General features: G+C 43.3%; 1 long non-coding RNA gene across 1 annotated transcript in view; it reads left to right on the forward strand.

Moving 5' to 3' along the window:
* Positions 1 to 21,210, forward strand: part of LOC147528206 (uncharacterized) — a 64,971-nt gene extending 43,761 nt beyond the window's left edge. Inside the window, exons 4-5 of the long non-coding RNA XR_015222368.1 lie at positions 15,300 to 15,364; positions 20,907 to 21,210. This is a non-coding gene — a long non-coding RNA (uncharacterized LOC147528206). The remainder of the gene's footprint in view (positions 1 to 15,299; positions 15,365 to 20,906) is intronic.
* Positions 21,211 to 25,665: the final 4,455 nt, after the last annotated feature.

Consider the following 25,665-nt stretch of genomic DNA (forward strand, 5'->3'; position numbering starts at 1 on the left):
ATGTGAGCTAAGCAGGAGGGCTATTGCCAAAAATAGCAGTATTCACTCAGGCTCATTCTGTGTAGCTCTGGAAAAATTATTCCCATGCTACAGCAAAGATCACATTTTTTCCTTTCTTCACTAATAGCAAAAATATTACCTTTCAAGTGGTCTGTTATGCCTGCAGCTGGGGGATAAGCAGGTTGGATGAAGTTTAGGGTAGCTAAATGAGCAAGGCTTGCTGATCCAGCCTCCTGCTAATAGTCAATGATTTATGATGCTTTTTCCTCCTGGTGCCTTCCCACCCCTATTTTTGCCTTCAAGACGACAGCAAAATGAGGCAAACGGGCAAATGAAACCTGGTATTGGACCTAAGTGAGCTGCAGGAGCATTGCTCTTTGTTCTCTCCACTTTAATGATGTGCACAAGAGCAGGTTGAGTACCTGGTTGGCCTCGCAGAGAGTGTGTTCAGAACGGATGCTCACAGTCCTGCCTTGCTGTGACCAAAAAGACACTTTAACACCAGAAAAAACATGGACACTCTGAAATTTGGAAAGAGTACAGGTACGCCTACGCATGAGACTTGTCTCATGTCGTGCGTCGATATCCTCTCAGAAAGATTCAGTCCACTTGGCCGTGGTGGAAAGACACTTTATTCCTGGATAAGACTCCCATGTGCTGTGCTCTCTTAAAGCCAGGATCCCCAGTTTGGAAGACCTCCTCCCTCATCCCCAGCAGCAGCACACAGGAGGCCTGCTGGTGGTTGGTCCCTGAACGTGCAGAGGACTCTGCACCGTATGCTGAACGGAGTAAGTTCAAACTGGTTTTGTGTGCAATGTACGCCTTTTGCCCTCTCTGTGGCTTGTGAGACGTTTCAAGGTGGCTTGGCACAGGAACTTGTGGGTCTTCACTTCCGTGAGGTTCCCCAATGTGTACATCGACAGGTCACGTTCGTTAGTGCTGTGACCTCGATAGTGGAGCTCCGAGGAGAGGCAGCCAGCCTTGGTGTGGGAAGCATGTCTTCCACAGCCTGTCGGGCTGCTTTTCTGACTGCCTCTTCCGAGAGAGCACAGCACCCTCGCTGACCAGACCCGTACGGGTTGTGATGCCCTCATCAGGTGTCTGCGTGGGAGGAGCTCAGCAAGCACTTGGCATACAGAGTCCTTCAAGCCTGCAGAAGCGAAGTAGCTGTTTACGGGGTTCAAACTGCGGCTCTGGGAGCTGTAGAGAATTGTACATGGTCCCAGGCTGGGTCAGTACCAGTGAAAGAAGGAGGCCACCAGTGCTGTTGTGGGGGGAGACAGGAGACTGCTTTGGAAGGCGGGCGGAGTTTAGAGGGAAATATAAGTGATTCCAGTGAAGCGCTGAGAAAGAATGAGATGTGTAAAGGACGATTTTCTAAAAAGAAACTGATAATCCTGAGGTTTGTTACGTTGTTGCAGGGAATGAAAGGCAAAGAATTGATATTGTCTGTTGCATTAAGCTCCCTTTGATAGGTACAACTCTAATTACTGAGAAAATGCACTTTCATACTTCTTTTGGTCAGTGAGAGCTTTTGTGCTAAGCAGTGCTGTTTTCTGCCCTGGGATTAACCATGGCACAAAGACTCAGTTGATTTTTTAGCTAATGCTTCAAATGATTTAGAAAATGGTTTGAGGAGCAAGTGTTGGAGCTGGGTTCCCTTACCACCAAAGCCCAGGTTTATCCTTTGGCAGATCTGTAACTACCTGACTGCTTGTAGTAAGATGAGTACAATTATTTCTTATCTTCCCCAGATGATTTGAAAGGCTAAATTTATTTGTGTGAGAATATAGATTTTTTGAGATCTTAAAACAGTATCAGTACAAGGAATAATCATTGCCAGTTTTAAAATCCATTCTTAAGTCCCTGATTCAGAAATAAAACGATCACAAACAAAAATGAGACAGAAACCTGATATCCCTGTTAAAACTCAACCACAAAAAGCTCCTCCTGTTGATGAGCCGCTATCAGAGGTGGGATAGCAGAGAAAATGGCCAAGTACTGTACAGTGTTTTGACAGTGACCCTGGAGCCCATTCTGCCCCGACCGAAGCCAGTGAGGCTTTTGTGTCTGCCTTCAGAAAATCCTGTTTTATGCTCAAACCATGGACGACGACTAAGAACATGGTAAATGTTCCACATCAGATTATGCATAGTGAGATCGACATCGTTCCTGCACTTGCTGTGTGAAAGAGGTTTTCCCTTGGAGGGTAGTAGCAGCATTCCACAGGGAGGGCAGGTAAAGTGGGGGGCGGGCTCTGATGGCTGCACTGTGAGAGCGAAAGGAAACGATGCAGATTTGGGGCTGTGGGGGAGAAAGGCTTATTAAGATGAGATGTCAGCGGCAGTAAAAGTAGGACCTGTAGAAAAAGTAGGATCCTGGAAGAGACAAGTGCCTCCAAGCCCCATTGCTAAATAATGTGGAAAGAAACACATGCACATCATTGTTGTAGGAGTTTTCTCATTAGATCAAAAGGACAACATCACAGCAATCTGTTGCTGCTGTAGAAAATACAGCATCCAAGAGGAGGAGGAGGCACATGTGGGCAGCAAGAAAGCTCTTGAAAAACAACTAAGGAGACAGCATGGAAGAAACAGCTTATGGAGTGGGGTCAGAGCAGTCCCAGTGCAGTCAGAGAGGAATGAGAAGGCAGATGAGTGGGTGAGGACAGACACCCTACTGAATGTTGATTGTGGCACAGCCTCCATCTGTCCTGCCTTGGTGCACCCACTCCTAGTGCTAGGAATAAGCTGTGATACCATGGAATCAGATTGCTGTTTGTAATGGTAAAGCTGCTGCTGAGAAACACAATCTTCGTTTCCTAGTGAATGATAAAGAAACAATAATAAATGATGTTTACAGGCCCAAGTTGTTTGTGGTCCTTTGCCGCCACACTCTTTTTCTCTACAAACAACATGTTTTGCCTGTGTCATCGCAGCCTGGACACCTCATGCACTACACGGGGCGATTTCCCTTTCTTAAGCTTCAGTAATTCATGGCTGTGAGACCAAGGCACTTGGATACCCAACAACCGGGATCCCCGTTAAACAGTCACCACAGGAACTGATGCTGATACAGAGCGACATCCAAGAATTCAATAACTTTCACTGTTGACAACCTTGTAGAGTTGCAGCAATTAACACCTTCCTGTTGTGAAGATTCTCCTTGAGGACTATGGAGTAAAATAAATCTAGAGTTGGTTAAATTGTGTATCCCAGCCTAGGCAGTAATCTGAAAATGTAAATTACCTTCAGAATGTAGAACACCTTCAATCTCGTTCAATTCTTGATGCATCCATAAAAAAGACTTTGTCTTTGTAACCTCACGTATCTTCCCATCAAGAAGCTGGACAGCAGTATCAGATGAAAAGAGAGGGTTTTTTCCTTCCTTATTCTTCTTTCAGGCAGTTAGTAGGGAGAGGACAGAACTGTTCAGAATCAACCATACTATGCCTGTAGCTACAGGGCAAGTACTCAAATGTCTGCAGTACTAGCATAGCACGAAAAGTAGATGGAAAAGTCAGACCAACTTCCAGATCCCAGTTTTGCTGTTAGATTAGTTCTCCCTTGACTTGTGTACCTGACACTTTCCTTCTGATGGCCTTGATACTGGGGATGGCTCTACAGCTCCAGATGTCTGCATGTTGTGCTGCTGGTAGAGTCCTGTTTCAGAGAATAATCCTGTTTAAAAAGCACGAGAGCGGTTGCACAAAGGCACAACAAAATGTCAGAAGTAAGCAAAGAAATGTATTTTTGTTTGGACACTGAGTTTCCTTAAGTATTAGCCGTCACTCTCGGTATAAAATGACTGACTGCTCTAGATAAGGGTGTTACCATGTTCTGAACTTGACTTTAACGTGGTCCATGTTAGAGCCAGGAGAAGCGACCAGCAAAGGTGGGCTGTGTGTTCCCCCTGAGGTAACGGTATGTGAGCCTGTGGGTTTGTTTTAGCCATATTTAAGGTGACAAAAAAGAAATCCAGAGAAAAAAAAGTAGCTAAATCTTTATGTGTGTTTTCTTTTCAGAGGGAACACCTGTCTGGGGTAATACTTCATTGCTTACATTCAGGAGAAGTAGGAAAGCAGCTCCGTTTGCTTCGACTTCGTTAGTGGCAGACCAGCTTCTCAAATGAGCACCAAGTTTCTTTTTTTTCGCCAGCTCCAAACAGATAAAATTACTACTTGGTAAATTCCACATAACCTTTAAGGCTTTCAATCACAGCACTAAATGGTACCGTGCTCCAGCTCCTGCTTTTACTAAATTGTATTATAAGCACCTTAATTACAGTGCGTGCTGTCTGATGGGCCACGGAAAAGGTCATTTTCCAAAGAACACGTGATAACAAGGGTGGAGCGATACTGGTCGTTTTTTGTCTGTTGGGAAAGAAAGGGCTTTGCAGAGAAGAAAACTAATAGTAAACAATGTCAATCTAAATATATCTCAGACACAGAGTGCCACATTCCTTCGGGCTTGCCTTCTCAGGGGGTACTGGCATTAACCATTTGGCTGTGGGGATGGCTCCACAGAGGCACGCTGCTCCTGGTCGGAGCCGAGCTGGTACCAGGTTTGTTTTTGTTGTCGTTTCACTGGTGAAGCTGCAGCAGTACAATGAGGTCTCTCACCTGTGCTGCTTTTAGCAGCTGAATCTAGGGCTTCCAGGTGGAGACCTGGTTCAAGGGCAGAGAAGTGAGCAGAAACATTGGCAGTGACTTCCCGGTGAGTTGAACAAATCCTCCGTGCTGCTGCGAAAGACAGGAATCAGACCTGGGTCTTACAAATGGATCAGTCCCCCGTTATAGCCCGTGTCTGCCTCTTTACTTATTTGATTATTTTTATAGGTCAGATCAAATATAAATTGGAGGCAGCTCGCTTTTAAAGTCTCTGCTGTACTCAGTAGAGCCAAGCATCTGGCAGGACAATTTCATTTCTGACTCCCACTGCTAATGGCATGGCTTTGGGCCTTTGGGTAGGCAGGCTGTCCTTATCACCTTGGCAGGCTTCCAGCTCCAAATAATAATCCATTAATGTCTGCCCCTCTGGCATTCTTGCCAAATACAAGGGATATCTTTTAAATAAACATTGGCAGTTCCCAGTCGGAGGAAAGAGAAAGGGAGTAGAGGAAAAACAATCCTTGACATTTCAGTGACTTTGCAGGGCTAGCTGACACCTGGTACCACCCTTATCTGCGGGTGTTCATGCAGAGCTGCAAAACACAGCTTCTTCTGTTAGCTCTTTTGCTTTCTTTAAATAGAACTGGGAAGAACTATAATGATAGGAGTAACTTTCCTGGACAGGTGCTCTTTTCTTTGCCTTTTTTTTTTCTTTTCCAGGCTAGGGAGACCCTTGTGTTAACATCTGTGCTCCTGTTTTCCTCTGAAGTTCAGCAAGAATAGTGTGGCTTTGCCAACAATCTTTTTTCCCACAGTTTCCCTCCCTAGTGGATGAGATAGATAAAATGCAGATTTACTTTCGTGGAGGCTCTTTCCCACCTGACTTCCTTTCTCTTCATCCATCAAACCAAAGAGCCACGTTGGTCTGCCAGCAATCCGAGCAACTGGGGCTCACCCCATTCTCAGCGTTCCTTGGGAAGTGTTTTTTCTGTTTGTTTCAACCATTTCGCTTTTTTTTTTCTCCGTAGCTGAACTCTCAGTGACAGTTCGAGGTTTATTTTTCCAGCTGTTATATTTTGCTTAATGGCAATAATATTACTTGTTTGGATATTTCACAGTATCAATAAATGAGCTGTCTAGGTTTTATTTTTGCAGTCCAGTTAAGACCTGGAGTAGGATTCATTCTTCCAGAATGTGATTGGGAGATAGTAAAATATTTATTATTCAAAGAATAACATAGGGTCAAACCTAGAGTTTGTTACCCAAGTCTGGAACTGGATTTCATTTCTGCTTGTTTTGCCTTGATTCACTGATTGCGCTGATGCTGCCTTAGTGTACATCAGAGGTAGCTAAGGGCACGGACAAATTCCATCTCTTATTCCATCTTTATAACAAATTAATTAAAAGATTGGATGGTGATTTGAAGACCTGATTGTAAGGACTTTTTCGTACTTAGTTCTCTTCTGCGAATGACTTGAGACTTCGTTTATAACTACTCCCTTGCCAAAATTTCCTAGAATTTTGTCTTGCATTTGCAGTGTTGTATTTTGCTTGCCCCTCTTCATCTGAGAGGTCGAGACTATTCCTGTCTTTCCCTCAGTTTCAAAATAAACACCATCCCCACCCCTGATTAAACTTCCTATCAGGTTAGCATGAGTACTGAATTTTCTGATGTGCAGCTAAAAGTTTCCTCTGGCCCCATTGCCTGTGTGTGGGATGGGGCAGAGGGAAGCACGCTGGCTGCTAAAGGGCACGGAGACAAACTGACAACGTGCAGAATGCATTTTTTTGACCAGATCCTCATTTTGAGGCATTAAGCATTTGTGTCTCAATACTTCCCTTTTTGAAGCATGGTGACATTTGATTATGTGACTGTGTTTTCAATGAAGATAACTTAATCACCAGCATTGGGAGCTTGTATATCTCCTAATTAAAATGGAACCAATCTGAATCTTCCAAACCCAATCTTTGCTGTATTTTTAGTTCAATATATCGCTCCACCCCTGCCCAGCCTGTGTATGGTAAACCTTCTGCTATTTCCTACTCATTTATTTAATGCTGGAGCCAAGCTAGTTTCAGTTCTCGAAGCAGAACCAAGCAAAGCAAATGTGGTTAGAATGGAGTTAACTGGAAGCATTCCCAAAAAATAGCAAATTTACTCCCAAGTGCATGCGGATCCACCTACAGTGGAAAACAAACATCTTTTGCAAATCATAACCTCTTCACTCCATGTAGATTCCATCCGGACACTTACAGGCCTTTGTTAATAGTCTGTACTTAAAAAGAATTACGAAGAATTGTTCAGTTCTTGTGCTGTAGGCTCATCACAAGCAGACTGTAATTGAAAATACTGTTAAGCATCTTTGCAGTGAAAGTTATCCTCGTAGTTGCTGAAATGCTGCAGCCAAAGTGTAAAAAGGGGGCAAGAGAAGAAGTGTACAGTATTGAGAGGCTGCTTAAAATAGGCAAGTGCACACGCACTAAATGTAGCTCCCGAAACTGGATTAAGGTGACACATCTATCACTCTTCTGTCACTGTTTTATTAGACTGCACCAAACCCTCGCTGCTGGAACGTGTAGTGCCTCTGATTTCGCTAGCCAGGAGGGTCCTTAAAGGCAAGGGTGTTCAGGTAGGGAGAAAGGAGGCAGCTGTGGTCACTGCGTGGGCTAATAAAACACTTCGGCGGGCATATTTAGCAGGGAGGAGCACTCCGTAGTGGCATCCATCCGAGTCTAAATCTGGAGCTGTTAATTGACTTTAGATTAGTCTGTGAGGGTCTTCTCCTCCAAGGGAAACAGCAATGTTAGCCCCCCTGAGGTATGAGGGTGAAGAAGGGTAAATAGGAATAAACTCGTTGCCTTCAGTAGAGGCTGTTGATGTGTGCCAGGTGAGGTCTGTATTCTGCTTTCCTGAAAGTAATCCTAGAAAGCGCTTTATAGAGTGCTCCAGTGGATTTCTGTAAAACTCGCTAGGACCTGCTTCCCTGAGGTGATAAAACTTGCAGGGCAGAGAGAATATTTACTGTGGTTTGCTCAAGAAATGTCTGAATTTCTTCTGCAGTAACTTTCGGCTTGTTCTTCAAATTAGAAGGGTAGAGGTCTGGAAAGGAAAATCCTGTATGTTTAGTGAAAATAAAAAGTCGGATACAGTGCAGAGGCCCAAGTGCTGTCTCCCACTCTTGTGCTTTCCCCTCTCCCCGGAGGGTGATTGCAGCAGAGGTGAAACACTTGGTAGACACTGGGAAATCCATGTAGGAATTAGTCTCAAGGAACAAAATCTGGCTCCAGTAGCTTTTCCATTCACAGGGTTAATTGTTTAAATCAAGGAATGCAGTAATAGAGACGCTTTGCTTCAGGCCTCTCTCTTTTAAACACTCCTAACCCAGATTTCAAGAACAACAATGTGTAGCTGTGCTGGAACAAGTGCTATTTTTAAGTTTCCTGTGGTTTGAGAAATTGTCAGATTTCTGTCTGAAGGATCAAGGGATCCAGAAAACCAGTTCTGAGTTGCTGGTATGAACATTGAATGAATACAAAAATGAACAGACACTCATTTTCTGCGTTATAGCAGATGAAAGAAGACTAAAGATCTCAGCTATGCTAATGTCAATCCAGAGCAGCTCCAGCAACTGCAGGCTTTAGTTAAATAAATATTATTTAACCTAGTTCAGGAAAATCCCTCCGCTACTACAAAACAAGTTTTTCCACTCTCACGGGTCATGACCGTGTACGGAAGCAGCCCACGCTGATAACCTGTTGCACAACTGATACTGAGTGAGAGCCTTCAAAGGGCAAGTCTCTGCACCGGCTGACCTCCGCTCTGTCTGGCAGCCCTGCCCAGGTCTAAATGACCTCAGCTGCCATCTCCTGTGCCTGTGGTCCGTTGGGCACAGCGATGCCTTGTTTTGGTGCAAGCGGAGGCAGTTCACACGCAGAGATCTGTATATCCTAGGAAATGTCCCATTGTACCTGGGAAGATTCTGTCCGTCCTCTAGCTGCATCCGTGATGCTGTGGCCTACTTGGCACTTTGTGGATTTTGTTATGGAGCCCCTTTTCTGTTATGGAGTTTTTGGAGCTCTGCTGGCTCTCACTGGTGTTCCCCATCCCTGGAAGTGTTCAAGGCCAGGTTGGATGAGGCTTTGAGCAACCTAGTGTAGTGGAAGGTGTCCCTGCCCATGGCAGGGGGGTTGGAACTAGATGATCTTTGAGGTCCCTTCCAACCCAAACCATTCTGTGATTCTGTGATTCCATGGTGTGTTCCTATGTGTGTGTGTTATTTGGCCTGGTACAGCATGTTTTAAGACTATGTAGTACAAATACTTTTCTTTTTCATTATTATAACCCCATAGGTGCTGTTTATGGGTTTGACATGCTCCCTGTGACACAGCCTTTCTTGTTTCACAGCCAGCAGTGCCTGTGAACATCTTTCTTTGTCTCTCCTGCCCATATATCCACATGCCCTATAAATATCAGTAGTTGTGGTTAAATGTAGAAGAGATACAGTGCCAGTACTTGTGTATTGGCGTAGGGGAAAAAGAGGACAGAGAAGAGGTAAGAGTTTTGGTTTTATATAGACTGAAACATTACAGTAGTAGAAACAATGGCACTTACAGTAATGTCACAGTCTCCTGAATAATCTAATTCCATCATTGCCTGGAAACTTAGCACTTATGCAGGGATTATTTCACTCTTGAGTAATAGGATAGCATCTCAGCACATGAGTATTACTTTATATATCCAGGAGATCATGAGGACTTGTGCATATTTGGTGACCAGAAGACTTCTTTCCACCAACACTGCTTGCATAGGTCTTCCCATGCACCTTTGAACCCACTTACCTTCTAGACCACGTGTCACCGTGTGCCCTCTGCCTCTGTGAGTTGGAAGGACTCTGATGAGGTTGTGATGGGGACCTTGTATAGACTAAGTGAAAGCACTGCATCCTTGCAATTCAACAAGTTACTGGAGGCACACACCAGACTTGGAGGCATTTTTTGTCTTTGATATTCTCCTTTCTGTTTCCTCATCTAAGTGAACTTCAAGGCACTGACACCTTTCCTACACCCTCTGAGTTTGGCTGGCATCTTTTTTAAGACTTTCAGAAGTGGAGCACAGCAGCAGTCTCTTGTGGTCCACATGAATTTATGAGAATCCAGAAGCCTTTCTTGGGTGACATTAGACCAAAGAAACAGGCGGTATGGTTCTACCCATATGGAGGCATAAGGCAGCGTATAAACAAGGTTCTTAGCAGGGACTTTTGTATGAGAAACATCACATTTTCTGCCATACAATACACTGATCCTAGAAACTTTAAAAATATGATATGGGAATGGTACACAAATGAGCAGTTGCATGGCTTGTAAAATTCTGGTGCGGCTTTACATTACAAAATGACACATCTGGCATCTAGCTTGAGAGAGTTTTTTACTTTTTTTTCCTACCCCAGAGTGCTTTCTCCAGGGAAAAAAATAAAAGTCAAATTACCCCAAATAACATGCTTTCAGTATTAGCAGTATATGGCTGTCTGTGCCCTGTGAAAGTGGAGAAAATATCACATATACAATCAGCACATTATGTTGTTGACCAAAACAAAACTGGAAAGTTTTAGGAACAACCACTGTATAATCTCAGATTACCACGGTGTCTGGTTTTGGGAGCCTCGTTCTCCTCTTTGAGAGTTATTATGCCAACATAGGAAAGAGAAAACTAAATAGAAACCAAGAAAGATATCATTTTCCCTCTTTTTTTTTTTTTTTCCCCCCTTTTTTTCCTGTTGGGAGTGTTTCTGTTTGTCTGAATAAAACCCATTCCAGTACATAACTACTATTTAAGATTGCTTGCCAGCCTGGGAAGCTGTTATGCAGGTTGCCCTTAAATAGCTCATGTTTGACTGCAGAGCACCTGTTATTTGATTGGGAGACAGTAAAATTCAGGGCAAAGGCTTCCCAAACACAAAGGATTGCTTGTGGAAAAAGACCTTGTTGATCTTGGATGGCGTTACAACCACCACTTGATGCCTTTAGCCAGGCATTGTAAGGTCTACTAAGTCTGTACATGTGTTTCTGTGTGTGAAAAAACAACACCTGAGCTAAACAGAAGAGAGCAGAGCTAAACCAAGTCTCCTCCTAACGGTCTTTCTTCAGGTGTATTTTATGGAGCACTTTTGAAAGGACTTTTTGTGTAAGCCCCTTGGAAATTCTTTTCAAAGCCCCCGTGCAGAAGCGCTGGAGCCTGTGGGCCACCTTCCTGCCCAGGGCTTGCATCCTGGAGCTCATGTCTCTCCAGTTCTGACCTTGGTCCATCAGATCAAGTGTTCCAGATCTGCAAGAGTTGTTTGCCTTGGAGGGAGGTGGAGGAGCTTGAAATAAATAAGAATCTTTACAGAAAAGTGTTCTCTCTTTATCCCAGTCCCTGTTCATCCAACTGTTACCACACACTGCTGCACCTTAATTTTGCTTCATGCCTCCTGTTTGCTGTGCTCTCCGGAGGCATTTATCCCTTCTCTTGGAGTCAGCTTTGTGTTCTGACTCATTCACTATTGTGCTTGTGGTTGATTTTATGGGGCGAAGCAACTGGGATAACCTTGCAAAGATCAAAACAGAATACTTCTAAGTGACACACGATTACAGCATTAATTTTCAAATACATTTAGGAATAATATTGACATTCATTTGTTCTTTACAGGAGTGTACTTGTTTTGAAAGATAGACAAGCAAAAACTTTTCATGAAAACATGGTCGACCTATGAAATAACTTGTTCATTTTCAGAAATTTAAAAGAGCTACTCTAAACTGCCAGGATTCATGAAGCTGTTCCCCAGAAGACATCGGTTGAATCCAGAGCCCACTAGAGTCTGTGAATGTCTTTTTGTTTTGCTGACTTCGTTTCCAGTAAAAGACTGAGTTGTGAAACATGGTGACACCTCTTGGTCATGCTGACTGGTATCTGTAGGATCTCCTTGCTCTTCAGGACCTCTCTTTTTGTGGTTCAGCTGTAGTCTGCCGAAGTAACTTTGACTTTCCTAGCAAGATGTGTTACTGCAAAGCTTGTCAAAATTTCCGCTCACTTTCAGAGCTAGACAATTTAGTGAATTGGCGCAATATGAACAGCGTTGCCCAAAATGTTTACGGTGAACGAAGCCATACCACGATGTTTTCGGCAAACAGCTGTACTCTCAATACTTGCAGGAGCTTTTCAATAACCACTGCGTCCTTTCCCAGCAGCTCTCTCAGGGGCTGTTGCGCAGGCTGAGGAGGAGGCTGTTTCGCACAGAAGTGAGATTTTCCACTGGACAGGGCAGCCTGCTCCATCCGTAGTGCCTGCAGGAACTGGTTAGGAGCTCATAGTTATTTCTTACCATTCAGGTTACTTCATATCTTTCTTTTAACATTTCAACCAGAAATGAGTTATTTCTTGACCATTGTGCAAAGCAGCACCTCTGCAATCTTGCCAAGTTTGGGATTTACCACCCCACCACGCACACATAATACATTCTACCCCACTCCAAAAGGCAGAACGAACACCATCTGTGTGTTGGAACGGGAGGCACCCAGGCTCAGGTTGAGGGAAAGCCATGCAGTACACTGATCACATGCAGCAAGCTGATCTTCTGCTGTTTAAAACCTGATTATTCGTGCAGGCTGGATTCTGAAACATTTGGTTTGGAACTGGACAAGCAGAACCAGCAAACTGGATGATTGCCCGGTGCCAAAGGCAGAGAAAGGAGGAGCCTCTGGGATCGTTCAAGTGCTTGACTGTTTTTTTCAGTTCACAGCAGGCCATTGACACCAGAAAGTGCAGCAACAGCAACCTCAGTGGTGAAACTGCCGATGTTACAATCGAAGGGAGATAAAGTGAAGTATTTGTTGGAGTGGCAGCACCAGGAAATGGCTGAGACATCACATGACGGAGGATGTGCTCTCCGTAGCAGAGGGACATATTTACTTACAGGCTAGACTTCCACCAGACTCGACCAAAGGCAGTTTTGGCGAGTTGTTTGGATTACCTGACCCACTTGCAGTAGGAAGTCATTATATAGATAGTAAATACCTACCCCACCCTTAGCAGGCAGACAGACTCTTTGCCAAAACGGTCTAGCTCAGCTTCACAGAATATAAAATATTGTACCTTTCCAGTTAAAACTGTCATTGCAAAGACATTAGAAGCTGCTGCTGTTCCAGTAAACTGCTCCATTTCTTGGCATTCGATCATTGCGGAGAAAGCCTTTAGGATTTACCTCTTACACCATCTGGAACAGACATCATATGTGAAGAATAAGTCTGAAATTTTTCTAAGGTACAAATCACTTGCTTCTCCCATTGATGAGAGAAGCTCCCAGGTCCTCTGGCAGTCAGGGAAGTTGCCTCTGATGGAGTATTCTGATAGGAGCTTTACAAAACCATTCATCTGAGGTGTTAAATAGAGACTCCAAGATAGTTTTTCCTCCACTTTTTGGTTTTAGTTGCTTGTTATGACATCTGCAGCTGACTTAGCACACATAACATGCTTGGTGATTAATTATTGTTAATTAATGGATGGGTTTAAATTGCTTAAATGCTTAAAATTTTAAGCAATGTGCTTGAAACATTGTCTACAAGTTATCATTTTTTAAAAAAGGTCATGTGGCCATTATAATAATTCATAAGTGTAAATTATTTTCCAGATCAATAGAGATTTCACCAAAATCTGTGGCCTGCACCAACATTCACCTTGAACATAACCCTCCAATTTGTCACCAAAATAAGACTCTGATGTTGCTTACACCAGAATATAGTTGGAAAAAGTCCACAAGAAGACAGCAGATTTATACTAATGTAGCTAGGAACAGATCTGGTCCCAAATAGATTTTGAAATAAGACGGTGTCTCTCAAATTAAAATGATGATGGCCTTGGCTTGGGCTGTAGGAATAGGTGGTGATAGAAAAGAAGAACTGTCATGTCTCCTACTGCACATATATCTCAGTTTAATTTTGCTTATATTTTGTGAGACTTATCTGAATCTTATGAGACTTCAGATACTGATACTTAAGATACTGTGATGGGTTGGAGCCATTCCTTTAGAAGAAACTGAAGTGAAAATTTCATTTCCTCCAAAGGACAGTGCATCGTGTTGGGCTCAGCAGGGTATTTTAATGCACTAAGGCAAAGGTCCGTAAAGGACATAGGCACCCAGCTCTGAGGCCGGCGTTCAGAAGCCTTGATTAGGGTGCTGCTTTGCCTGCACAGTGAGCTGGGAGGATTCAGTGTCTACTGGTGGGATTCACATGTACCAGTACTCTGAGTGGGGGGATTGAGTGAGTGAGCTGGAAAAACGCTGAAGAAAAGGATGTTTCTGTGCTTCAGTTGGTGCCTAAGCCCTTTTCTTGGATCTGACCCTGACTGCTGAAGTTCTAGTAATATGTAGCAGTCAGCCTGTGTTGACAATTGCACTGAGTTTCCTTAGGGAAATAAATCAAATTAAACTTTTTTTCATTTGACCCTGTTATTAAACTGGAAAGCTGAACACCACGCTGCGCTGAAGGCCCAATGCTGCACTGGTGCCCACACTTCCCTTGTTTCTATTCTATTTATGAACGCCCTTCATCAGCTAATCACTGTCTGGCACAGTATTAAATTTAATCACTGAGCTCCAAAACGTTGTAATGTGTCTACCTACTCCATGGTTCCATTTGGATGGAAATTTTCCATCTCGTTTAAAGACTATTAAAGCCCTGCCTTTCTTGTTCAGAACAAAAGACTATTGTTTACTTTGTTTTTCGCTATTTTCGTATGCAACAAAAGATAATTATTCTGTCTCCTCAGTGCTGAGATCCCTGCAAACATGTAGACCTCCTCTCTACTTGCTTTTCCTTCCCCTGGGTGACTACAAAATAGAAATTTTTTTTCACGCAGAAGCTTACAGTTGAAATGCACAAAAGCAAATGTTATTTATCTAAACTTTCAAGGTTTTCCTGATGAAGGTATTAATTAAAACGTTGATGTGAGGGATAATTGAATCAAGAAAGAAACTTACAAGGCGCAGCAGCAGTAGCAATGGGAATAATGCACATTTATGATTAAGAATGAATCTTTCACGGTATAAAAACATTTACTTCCGTCAAAACCTTTTGACCTTTTGAAAGCAAACCCACAAACATGTAGTTGTTTGTTTGGATCCTGTTATTGCCATCACATTGTAACCTAGGGAGAACAGCTTTTCTGATCCCACAGCGAGGCAGCCTGTGGGCAGGAGAGCAGGGTTCTTGCTTTTTGAGAGCTAGCAGCCCATTCACAGTGGGTTGACTTTCAAAAGACCCATTTATTGAATGACGCAAGGTGCAAATTATGACTCACTCTGCATAGGTTAAGTTTGTAAAAATCAACCTATATTCATCTTCCTAGCACCTACACAGCTGCATAATGTCTTTATTATCTCTAGGGTCCCATTAACCCTTTTAGAGGTTTAAAAGTGATCTGCAGTACAACCCAGACAAACTGATGTTATTTAGTGAATTGAAGCTTCCCTCTTTTATCAGCAGTGTTCTAGTGAATGGCAGTTTTTCTTCTCTCTGGCCAGGATTAGGACACAGAGTGGGTGGTGTCAAACCCAGCAGTCTGGGTTTGAACATTTCCTCCTGTTCTAACAACCCTCGTAAAAAACCACGTTGATTGCTCGTGTTTTTTGCTGACATGTGACTCTGTGTTTTCCAGGTCTCAACCAGATGAACCAGGTACTCTTCGATCTCTGAGTCCTCTAATGATCCTGCAATGATACTGTAAGTAATTGTTGTTTATTATAAACAGCTTTTTAAGCAGAAGTTTGGAGCCAGTCGAGCACATTTTGTTAGTTGAAACTTTCCCTTCTATTTCCCACTTGTATCGCAGCCTACTTTTTAGGGTAGATTTAAGGGTATGGGAGCAGTTTTGCTGTGTTTCCAAGGCCTTTAAAAGGACAGAACCGCCTCTTCACCTTCTCCACCCATCTCCTTCCCAGTCTTCCCTCCTTTCAAAGGGAGAACACCAGGAAATTTGGAGATTCAGATGTAGGTCCTGAGTGTGTGTCAATGAGGAAGATCTACTATGCTGCTGGAAATGGTGCAGCCACTTGTTCCTGTATTTCAGCCCTTCTTCCTCTCAGGAAACGCAGACTTCAAGGGAAGGAAAACCCCAAATGACCCTTGTACGTGTCATTGCAAAAAATTGTGGTTGCTTAAAAAAAGGGTGTTACCTTACGTATGTGGCTTCATTTCTCCACCTATTCCTCTTCTGCACATGTTACAAATAATAGCAGCTACTGCAAGACCGGCTGTGTGGGATGCACACTGAGACATGAAGCATCTCTTCCCTTGGCCCTCTGTCTGTAGTTCAAACTAACTCAGCAGAATTTTCCTTGTCTGTTAATGTGGCTGGACTAGAGAAGGGACTGGACCTTCTCTTATTACTGTGGGTGAAAAAACACTGCAAAAAGCCTTTCTCCAATGTTGAATCAAACACTGTAATTAATTTACTTCCTCTCTGTTCATAAATACTGTCTGTCAGCTTTCTGCAAGCCCCAGTACACTAACCTACTTGCAGAGATTCCTACAAAAAGGAAGTGGCAAAATTCCATGTAGGATTATTATAGCGAGCTAATGTGAAAAATGAACATTGGCCAGATACTTGTCTGTGTCTCTACTCAGGGAACACCTACTACTCTGTGACTTTCGTGGTCAATCACATCTAAACATAAAATGTGAGTTTCAGAACACAGGTAGGGAGCAGATGGGAATCGAGTATGAAGATATATATGCTGTTGGTTTTAGGCCCATAATAAAACTTACTGAATACTGATGAATAATAGATGCATTTAAAGGAAATTACGATCTGCTCCTGTTTAATCCTTGAAAGAAAAAAGCAAATTGGCTTATGAATTCTCTGTAATGGCTTATTCTTTAAGACAGAACCATAGAGGCTTGGTACAAAACTCACTGGAATCAATAAAAAACACCTCATTTTATGCCCCAAGTTTGTAGCCTACACAGAAGCCTGTTACGGCAGCTGCCACCTTTGCTAACACACCAGGGTTCGGACCAGGTTCCTCTAGGGCTACAGCGGTAACAGCTCTTAAGTCTGGCCGAAAGAGTCTGATATTCCCTGTGGATCAGGCACAGAGGTGGACCTGTAGCACGCACTCACCTGTGCGTTACGTCAGTAAGTCTAGTATGCGCCGTTCCACTTGTAGCTCTTGTAAATTAAACAGAGAAATAAGCTGCTTTTTCGCTTCGTGTCACTGCTGAAATATGATCCAAGGCTCAGGTAGATTCCAGCTGTGATCTTGCTCCGTGGTTATGAACATACATTTATGTTCTCAAGACATTAGAGCTCCTTCTACACAGGCCAAAATTGTAAAACCAAAATGAACAACGTTCTCTGTGTACAGTGGAGTTATTTAAAGTGCCTGAGGGTTTGAACATAAGCAGACACTGTGTTCACATACAATATAAGCAAGACTTCTGGCTTTTGGCATTTAAAATGACAATTAAAAATACAGCAAGCATTTTTCAGCAACTTTATGAGATGCTGTAAACATCCAGAAAGGGATTCCAGGCAGAAGTAAAGATCGACAATAAGGATTCTTTCCTTCTTTTTGTTTCCTGCCTCGGTTTTTAGTGTGATGTGTTGTGACACACCAAAAAACTGATGAAACAAAAGTAAAGGGCAGAAAGTGTCTCGCTCAGTGGAAGGTATTGTACAGCAGAAAATGCTTCTTTGGGAGAACCAAAGTTTACAATCTGTGTGGCTCTGCTCAGGTAATTGTTTTAGCTTCCTACTAAAAAGCCCCAAACAAATCTGGAAGGTGGAAAACACTTCCCTTCCTCAACACAGAAACAGACACAATAGACTCAGAATCTCTCCCTGGCATAAGCTTGTGTACCGTGACGCTGCCTGGATTTTCATAGATATGTTCACCACAGGAGCGATGCTACTGCATAGTCAGTCAGCTGTTCCCACTGTAGCCTCCTGACAGCATGCCATGGATTATGCAATTTTGTGTTGTATCGTGCACCCTTAAGGAACATAGTGGTTACAAATTTATAAGTCACCTCCTGTTGTGAATGTGTTTTAGGCATTAAGCTAAGGTGAGAAGAAGAACCTGAATCTCAAGTTAAGGATTTAATTATAAGGTCTTCCTTCTTCAATACGTTTTTTCCTGCCACTTGTAAACTCTTTGACAAAAAGAGTTCCTCAGCTTTTTTTGTTTTTTGTACCTGAATTTTTTCTTAATCTACTCCTTAATCTCCAAAATGCTTTGGAATGTTGTTGTGGCATTGAGTGGACTTTCCTCTAGGATGGTCAGCGCTTTCCTGGGAGACAAATTGCAGTTTGTTTTTAGATAGTTCTGAAATCCGTCTCATCTCTTTATGACACTTTAGCAATGTGTTTTGTTGTGTGCATGCACTGAAACCACATAGCCATCAACTGACCCACCTCATGGTGCTCAACCAAAACAATTCCCCTCCTCCAGCTTTCCTGGGTTTCTCTCAGTCCCCGACCCCCTCCCCACAGGAGTCATGCGTGGGTCCTCTTTTTTCTTTCCCACGTCTCACTTTTGCATTCTGAAAAAAATGTGAAGTCTTGTATAGTTTTTGGGGCATTCGCAGGGGATTTAGCTTCTTCTTCCATGCAGGGGCCAAGGAACAGTCAGTCTCTTCTTTCTTGTCACTGGACACCAGTGTTGGGATTGTTTTTCAGGAGTCAGGGCTAAGTGAGAATTAGGTTCCTGCTACCCCTGAGTTAAGCAACTCTCTGCGTTAGTGATCCCGTGTCTCAATCAGGGCAGGAAGTGCAGAAACCAATCCACAGGGATTGAGAACGAGACATCTACCAGAAAAGAGGGAGATAGAAGGTATCTTAGGGTTACACTTGTTTCCTGTGGCTGTGTGTTTGCTTTGTTTTCGTTTTCCTTTCCCCTCCCCCTTACCACAATTCAAGACTTTGTAGGAGCTCTTTTTACCCCTTTACTTGTATTTATTTCCTTTATTTAGGCAATAATTTTGCAATCTGAGGGATTCAGAGGCAATCCCATTCTCCCTTTCTGCGTTCCTAGTTGTAGCCTCTTGTTTCTTGAACCTGCCACAGTTGCAATGCCATGCTGTGGAACAAAATACAACGGTCCTTTTTGTTTGTTTGCGTTTTACTTTGTGTTCCTTCCCTTTCCCTTGCATTCCTGCTCAGCATAGCCCCAGCAGCTCTTTTCCCCATGCGGAACATCAGACACAACCCCCAGGCCTCCTACTGAAATCTTTAGCTCCCTCAAACATGACCTGGGGCTGGTTCTCACCTCTCGTGCAGGTTCTCAGCCCAGAAAAAAGTTCAAGTCCATTTAAGAGCTATTTCAGGGGCTGAAGTGGGCATGAGATAGGGTGCAATTTTAACGCTCTTCATCTATGCAGGATGAATTTGATGTTAATTGTAGTGAAACTGCTGTGGTAAATAGTCTTTCTAGCTATGAGTGATCTTGTGTGCTTATTCCTTTGCAATAGCAGCTATGTGACTTCTTCGTTTATACAATCAACTTGAAACTGTCTTGAGGAAATAAGGTCTGTAATTCCTGCTATCACAAAAATGGTAAGGGGAAGAGCAGAATGCTGTCTCCAACTCCTGTGCTTTGCTGAACACTGCAGATAGCTTCTCCGGTGGTGGAGAAGTGGAGCTCATCTAACATGGGACAGATTTGAATACTCTCTTTCACCTGTCCAGCAACACAAAATTGTTCCCTGCTTTTCGTTTGCTTGTGCTTTACCTGCTCATGACCAAGAAAACTTCAGCTGTTTGGGCAAGTGTATTGCAAGCCACTGCACTTCAGTCCGAGGAAATTTATCCTGCTGTTCAAAACAACGCCTCACACTCCTTGACGTTTACTCCTGTGGGTATTTGTAGGCTGTTATGTCTGCCCTTACTTGTTGTTTAACCTAGCAATATGCATGTAGCTCTGTCCTCCTAAATCATTTCCCCTCAGCTCTTTAGCTGCCTGTGCTCCTAAATATGAAAAACCCCGGCTAAGCCTACCCTGTCAATGACTACTCCCCACGGGATTTTACTAGTGGCACAAAATCATTGCTCAAGCCAGGATTTAATTCCTGGCTTATTGCATGATCCTTCGCTGATTATACTGACCTAAGGATCTATATCAGCAGTTCTCTGGGTTTCTTCCCCATGTCCTCCCACATACTCTTAAGACTTGTTCCACCTCTTCCCCCAACTTTAAAACCACTAATTCAGGCTCCCTGCCCCTTCTCCCCAAGAACGCAATTTCTGGGAGTAGCAGAGGCTGCAAGGAGTGTCCCTGCTGCCTCTGCTCCCTCTTCCTCTGTCCCTCACTCCTCACTGAAGCTAGTTCTCAGGGGCAGCAGGAAGGTGGGCTTCCACTCCACATTGCCTGGGATTGGTGTCTGGTGGATGCAGCTCCCTGGAGCGGGGTAAGGAAGAATAACTGGCTGGATTCAAACCTCCTCTGCCCAGATATGTGGCAGGAGCTGGTGGGCAGGGAGCCGGGCCACGTATTTACCAGCTGGCTGGGAGAGCATGGGAAATTCTTGCATTTTTGCCCCTCCTGTGGGCACCTGTCTGTGTTTTCAGAGTGGCTTGTCTGGACTTAACACGTACAAATTTGAGGAGCTTTGCAGTGAAGCCAGAATGTGCAGTGGATTAAGGCATCTTAGAAGGTATCCGGATCTGAAACCAAATTAATTGCCACAAAATATCACCAGGAAGAACTCAGGAGAACCCTGAAAATGGTGCATTTATCCAGTTTATGAGGACACTTACAGTGACTACAGCAAGGATTGAAAATAATGAAGAGTTGTGTAAGGCACAGGAATTACTACAGGATGCAAATCAGGCTTTGGCTTTTAGGGAGAAGAAGAAGAACTTCTTGTGGGCAGATTTGCCCATAGCTGCCTGTTACAAACTTTGCTTTGCTTTTTTTGTTAAATTTTTGTTAGTGGTTACAACCACAGATAGAAGAAGGACCAGAGAGATCCCTAATCTGGCATAGGATATCATCTCATCAGCATAGGGTATCCTACCATCACGTGCAAAGTACAGTATTCTCTTTTTAGCTGGTAAAAATTTGGAAATTGCAAAATTATCATGAATGCAAGAGACAGGATGTGATGGAGGACATTTATTTTACTAAAATCTCACAAGAATTTAGACCAGCCTCAAGTCTATGCTGCATTTCTTACCTACTTGCACGTTCATTCTAACTCCTCCACTCTCATCTTGTTTGTTACTGTGCTAAATGTGGCTGATTACTGCAAGTGCGTTTTCTTTCAGGACTCTCACACCTCTGGGCTGGAAGAATCGTCCATTTGCCTTGCAGCAGAAGAAGAGTTCGGATCTAAATTTGGGATGACTTGTTCAAAAGCTACTTTTGTTTCACCTCTGAGCTACAGTCCGTCCTTTAAATGTGCTGAACATTTATTTTGATTTTTTCTGAAGACTGAGTTGTCTTCTGACATGTGGAAGATGGTCATGTATGAGCATGAATTAAGTTAAATTGTATCTGCGAAGTTTAGTCTCGTTTAATGGCTTTGTTTGGTTATTCTACCTGTTCGTTGTTTTTACATAAACATTTAAATCTTACAATCATTACATTTTCTCCTCTAAAATAAAGGAGATTCTTATAAGAAACTTAACTCTCTGCATATTTTATTTCAAAAAAAAAGGCTGAAATCCCTTCCAAAAGTGAGGCTGAACATTTTAAACGAACCAGAGGAGATCTTCTTGGAAATGTCCATGTTATCACTGTCCTCACTTCTTTAAAAGCCATGAAGACTGAAGCAGTGTGTCTGATAGAAAGAAGTTCTGCACTGGTATTGCGTAAACAAATGCGGAAACACTGCGGTTTAAGGATAGACTAGGATCTGCAGAAATATGCTGTAATCCCTCTGACCTCGGCATGAGGTATGAGCATATTATAGGGAGAAATGCGAGACCAAGCTAATAACCTTTGTGTTGTCCGTGTGAAACCGTTCCAGCTTTCTCTGCTGTGAAAACATGGGAATCCTTGGTTTAAGGTTGATCCCATGAATTGCTAAATGGCCTCATGCCCACTGACTCAGGGCAGCGTATACAAATTGGATAAGCAGAAGCTAATTGCCTCCCATAAAACATCTCTCCTCTTGAATCAGGATGGGCCATTTTATCCCATGACTAACTGCATGTCTCTTCATTTACATTTGATCCAGCCTCCACAGAAGGTGGTAAGAGTTGATTTTCTGATTTTCCTGGGAAACAAATTGGACCCCGACTTTAGCAAGTTAGTTTCTCTGAGCAGACTGGTGTTCAAGGCACAGTCAGAGCAGGAATCCTGCAAAAGCTACAGTCTGATGGCAATTGTCTCGGTCCCACTCAGGAGAAGACATTTGGCAGGCAGAGCAGAGTGGACCCATCCATCCTCTCTAACAAGCAGAAGCACACATTGCCATGGCTTGCTCTGCAGACAGCTTCCCTTCAGAGACGGTGCATTTAGGGCACCAAGAGTGGAGGGAAGTGTAAGAGGGTTTTCGTCTACTTCCCAGACCATTTCTAAGTAAAAAAAAGCAATTTAGAATTCAGCTGATTTGAACATAGAATACGCTTAAAAAGCCATGACGTTTTTTAAGTGAGGATGCATGTAGAAAACTTCTATTTTTTTAAAAAAAAGTGTTTATACTGTGAGTTGTGGACACAAAAGTATTATTACTTCATACCTGTAGCTGAAAAAGGAACTGTGTACCTCTGAATGTCAAACATGGCTTCAATCTGCTTCGCAGCCTGTTTTGTTTTGTTTTTCTCTGTTTCATTTCCCTTTGCGGTGTTGAGCTCTGACCCTGAAAGGTGAGGAAGTGAAGGAAATGGAAGAGTGAAATTTGGAGAGTTTGACATTAAAAAGCCGAGGGAACCACGAGGCAGTCTGTCTGGTTGTGAGATTGAAATGTAAGTGGGCTCCTCAAATTAATTACTTTGGAACCCACTTACTTATGTACGTGGACTCCCTTAAGCGTCAGTCTTACATTATGTCACCGAGGTGGCATTTGGGCTTGATTTATGTTGGCACAAAACTGGCCATAAACTGCACGTGTGTGCCCATAGTAGCCCCCTTTCAAACAGAGTATTTATAGAAACAGGAAACATGGCTGGGGCAGGAGTACACCGAGCCTCTGCTGTGTCAACAGCGTCCCAAATACAGGTATCCAGGATCTGCACGCTGTGTGCATTTTCCATGGATTTCAACTCAGCCGATAACTTGGAACACCATTACCAGAGATTAGTGGTAGGTTGATGGAGCAAAAAATGGCTTATTAGGTGAGATTTACTCCGCTAAAGATGTGTATCTGAACAAGAGCCATAATCCACAGTTTCATCTTTTTCTTTCATACTCTGTCTAATCTGTGGCTGGTATTTCATGGTGATAGTCTCTCTCTTCCCCCCCACTCCCACCTTTGAGAATGAGGACACGCTATATTAATTATATCCGATTCTGTAGTCATATCATTTATCTTTGAAAAGGTATGTGCTTTCCTGTCCGAATAAATTTGAAGCCTTCAGGTAGTGTTCAGGGAAGTGTAAACTCTTAATAGTTCTTTATTATTAGAAACAGTTAAATATATGTAAGCACCATACGAGATTTCTTTTAGGAGGTAGAAAGACATAAATGAAGATCAAAAAGAGCAGAGCATTTTTGGTGGCTGAGAAAACTATATTCTTTGGTTCCTCAGATGCATTTATGTCCTGGTTCGTTCTTCAGCTTGAATTGTGAAGGTGCTATGAATGGACACAAATAACCTTCCCTGCGATCCACTTGGATCTGCTGTGCCTGTAGGGAAATAAGAGGGGTTTATGCTTCAAGAATGCAGCACACTTGAACATCTGCTCTGGGACACTGGTGAAACCCTTCCCAGAAGGGGAGGGGTGAAGGTGAAGTGGGCTGTGAGGGCCCTATCTCCTCCATCTGGGTTGACCTAAAGGCAGACTACATCAGCTGTGAGCTGTAGGAGTTCCCTTTCGCAACGTCCTTTTCCTCAGACTTTAAAGAAGTGTGTAACAGAGACAGCGTTGCGTACACAAAACAGTCTCCTCTAAGTTTCTAAGGAGAACTGATGATGCAGGACGAATCCTTTTTTTCATGTGGTATACACCTCCCTCTTTCCCTTAGCTGGGAGAATCCTTACGGTGTCATTAAGATGATCCGGGAGATTTTTTTAGGGCACATCTCCTATTGGAAGTTGGAAGGAAAAAGATCTTCGTGTTGTCTTGGAGAGATTGAGAGGAAATGCATGTGAATCTTAAAGCCCAACTTCGAAATGAGAAATGCTGTTTGTCAATGGAGATTAGCTTGGAATAGGAACTAGAACCAAAGTCTTTTAAATGGAAATACTCTACTCCTTGCACCTTTAGAGCTGACAGAAGGTGTAAACGTTGCTCACAGGAGCACGCCCTTGGTGCAGGGAGCTATAGCGTTAACTGAGTAACTCTGGGAGTTTGGTCTGTTCTCAGAACTTATGGAAAAATAGCAGTAACTGTGTGCTGCAGTTCTTGCCTGGTGGGTGTCGGTGATCTCTGAGACAATTTGGGTAGGCTATAGGAGTAGGACTATTGTGTTATTCACTGAAGACTTACACTCCTTTTGGAGATAGTATGGGAATATATTTCTATCTAGGAAATACATTTCCCATATCAAGTGTCTTAGGACTTGCTTATTTACTGATTGCAAGTCAGATAAATTCCTCGAAACATTTTTGACCTACAGCATGAAAACGAGAGCCAAACAGCCTGCACTTGGTGTTCTATTGCATGAAATATTTCAAATCCGATTGCTGAAGTAGCCCTCGATGTCCTGACGTGGTCACTGTTATTAGAGGGTCACAGGCACTGAAGACAGTCACTGTGATGCTCTATTGAGTTTGGGCTGGGACATCTTTTTGCCTCTTTTGTTGGAAAATTGCTTGCAGGTAAATGCTTAGTTTGAATTATCCTCCTTTGCTGCTTAACTTAGGGGCATACTGTTGCGTTTAGGACAGTATTAGAACAGAAGAACAGGCACACTTGTCAGGAGGACTGGGAAACAGATACTGTAGTGCTGAGTGGGTGTCATGGGGGAGGGTTTTTTAACTTCCCTGGATTAGTGCCCAGCACAGGAGTGGACGGTAGGAACAATCATGTCGGCAGAGAACTGCATGTTGGGTCTCTGTGGGTGTGAGTTGAGGACACCCCGGAGAAGCCTGTAATCCCATCTCTGCTTTCAAGAATAGCAGGCACAGGCGGCACGGCCTTCAGGAGCTCTCTGATGGCAAAAAGGGCTGTGCAGGCCGCCTCATCAGAGCACTGTCCCTGCAGCCCTGTGGCCTTCAGATGCAATAAGATCTGTTGATCAGAAAGTGAAACACTTCTTCCTAACAGGTGAGAAATAGGACGTTTCCAAAGTTCTGCAACATGTTCCGACTGTTTGAGAGAAACGTTTCCCTTCAAAGTCATTGCCGTGCTTGTATCTGGAAGTGCTCACTGTTCTGGTCTCACAGAGGTCCGTGGCCTCTGAAGGACGGACATCAATGCAGTTTATTTGGGTGGATAGAGTTGCTGGCTCTAGCATTCAGTTTGTGGTGTTTGTAAGGACTCTGAAAGTTGGGAGGTCTCTGAAGGTGCACGTTAGAAGGTTGCTGGAAACCAAATGGCTTATTTTTGCACCTTAACTTTCACCTGAAATACAACTCATGATGTTGTACCGCCCGTGTGTTTGCGTAGTGGGAGTGTGGCTTTAACACTGAGCTTTATTATAACTCCCAACAAATTCTCCTACATTATTATCTTTATGCATACCAACTTGATTTTTTTTTCCCCTGTGTGTACTTGAAATTAATTTACGTGATAAATGTAGAGCAATCAGAACAGGATATGAAACAGGAACCCCTGGAGTGAGCATGAGTAGGACACGGATGTACTAGCCTTCAAAGCACACGCTGCTTGCTGACGTTTGTCAGTAAGGGAATGGCCTGGAATCTCAGCCCAAGCAGATGTGTTGCAATAGGCAGAGGAAGAGATCAGTCTTCATGTC

This window comes from Tauraco erythrolophus, chromosome 10, assembly GCF_009769465.1.
Source record: "Tauraco erythrolophus isolate bTauEry1 chromosome 10, bTauEry1.pri, whole genome shotgun sequence".
NCBI classification, from domain to species: domain Eukaryota; kingdom Metazoa; phylum Chordata; class Aves; order Musophagiformes; family Musophagidae; genus Tauraco; species Tauraco erythrolophus.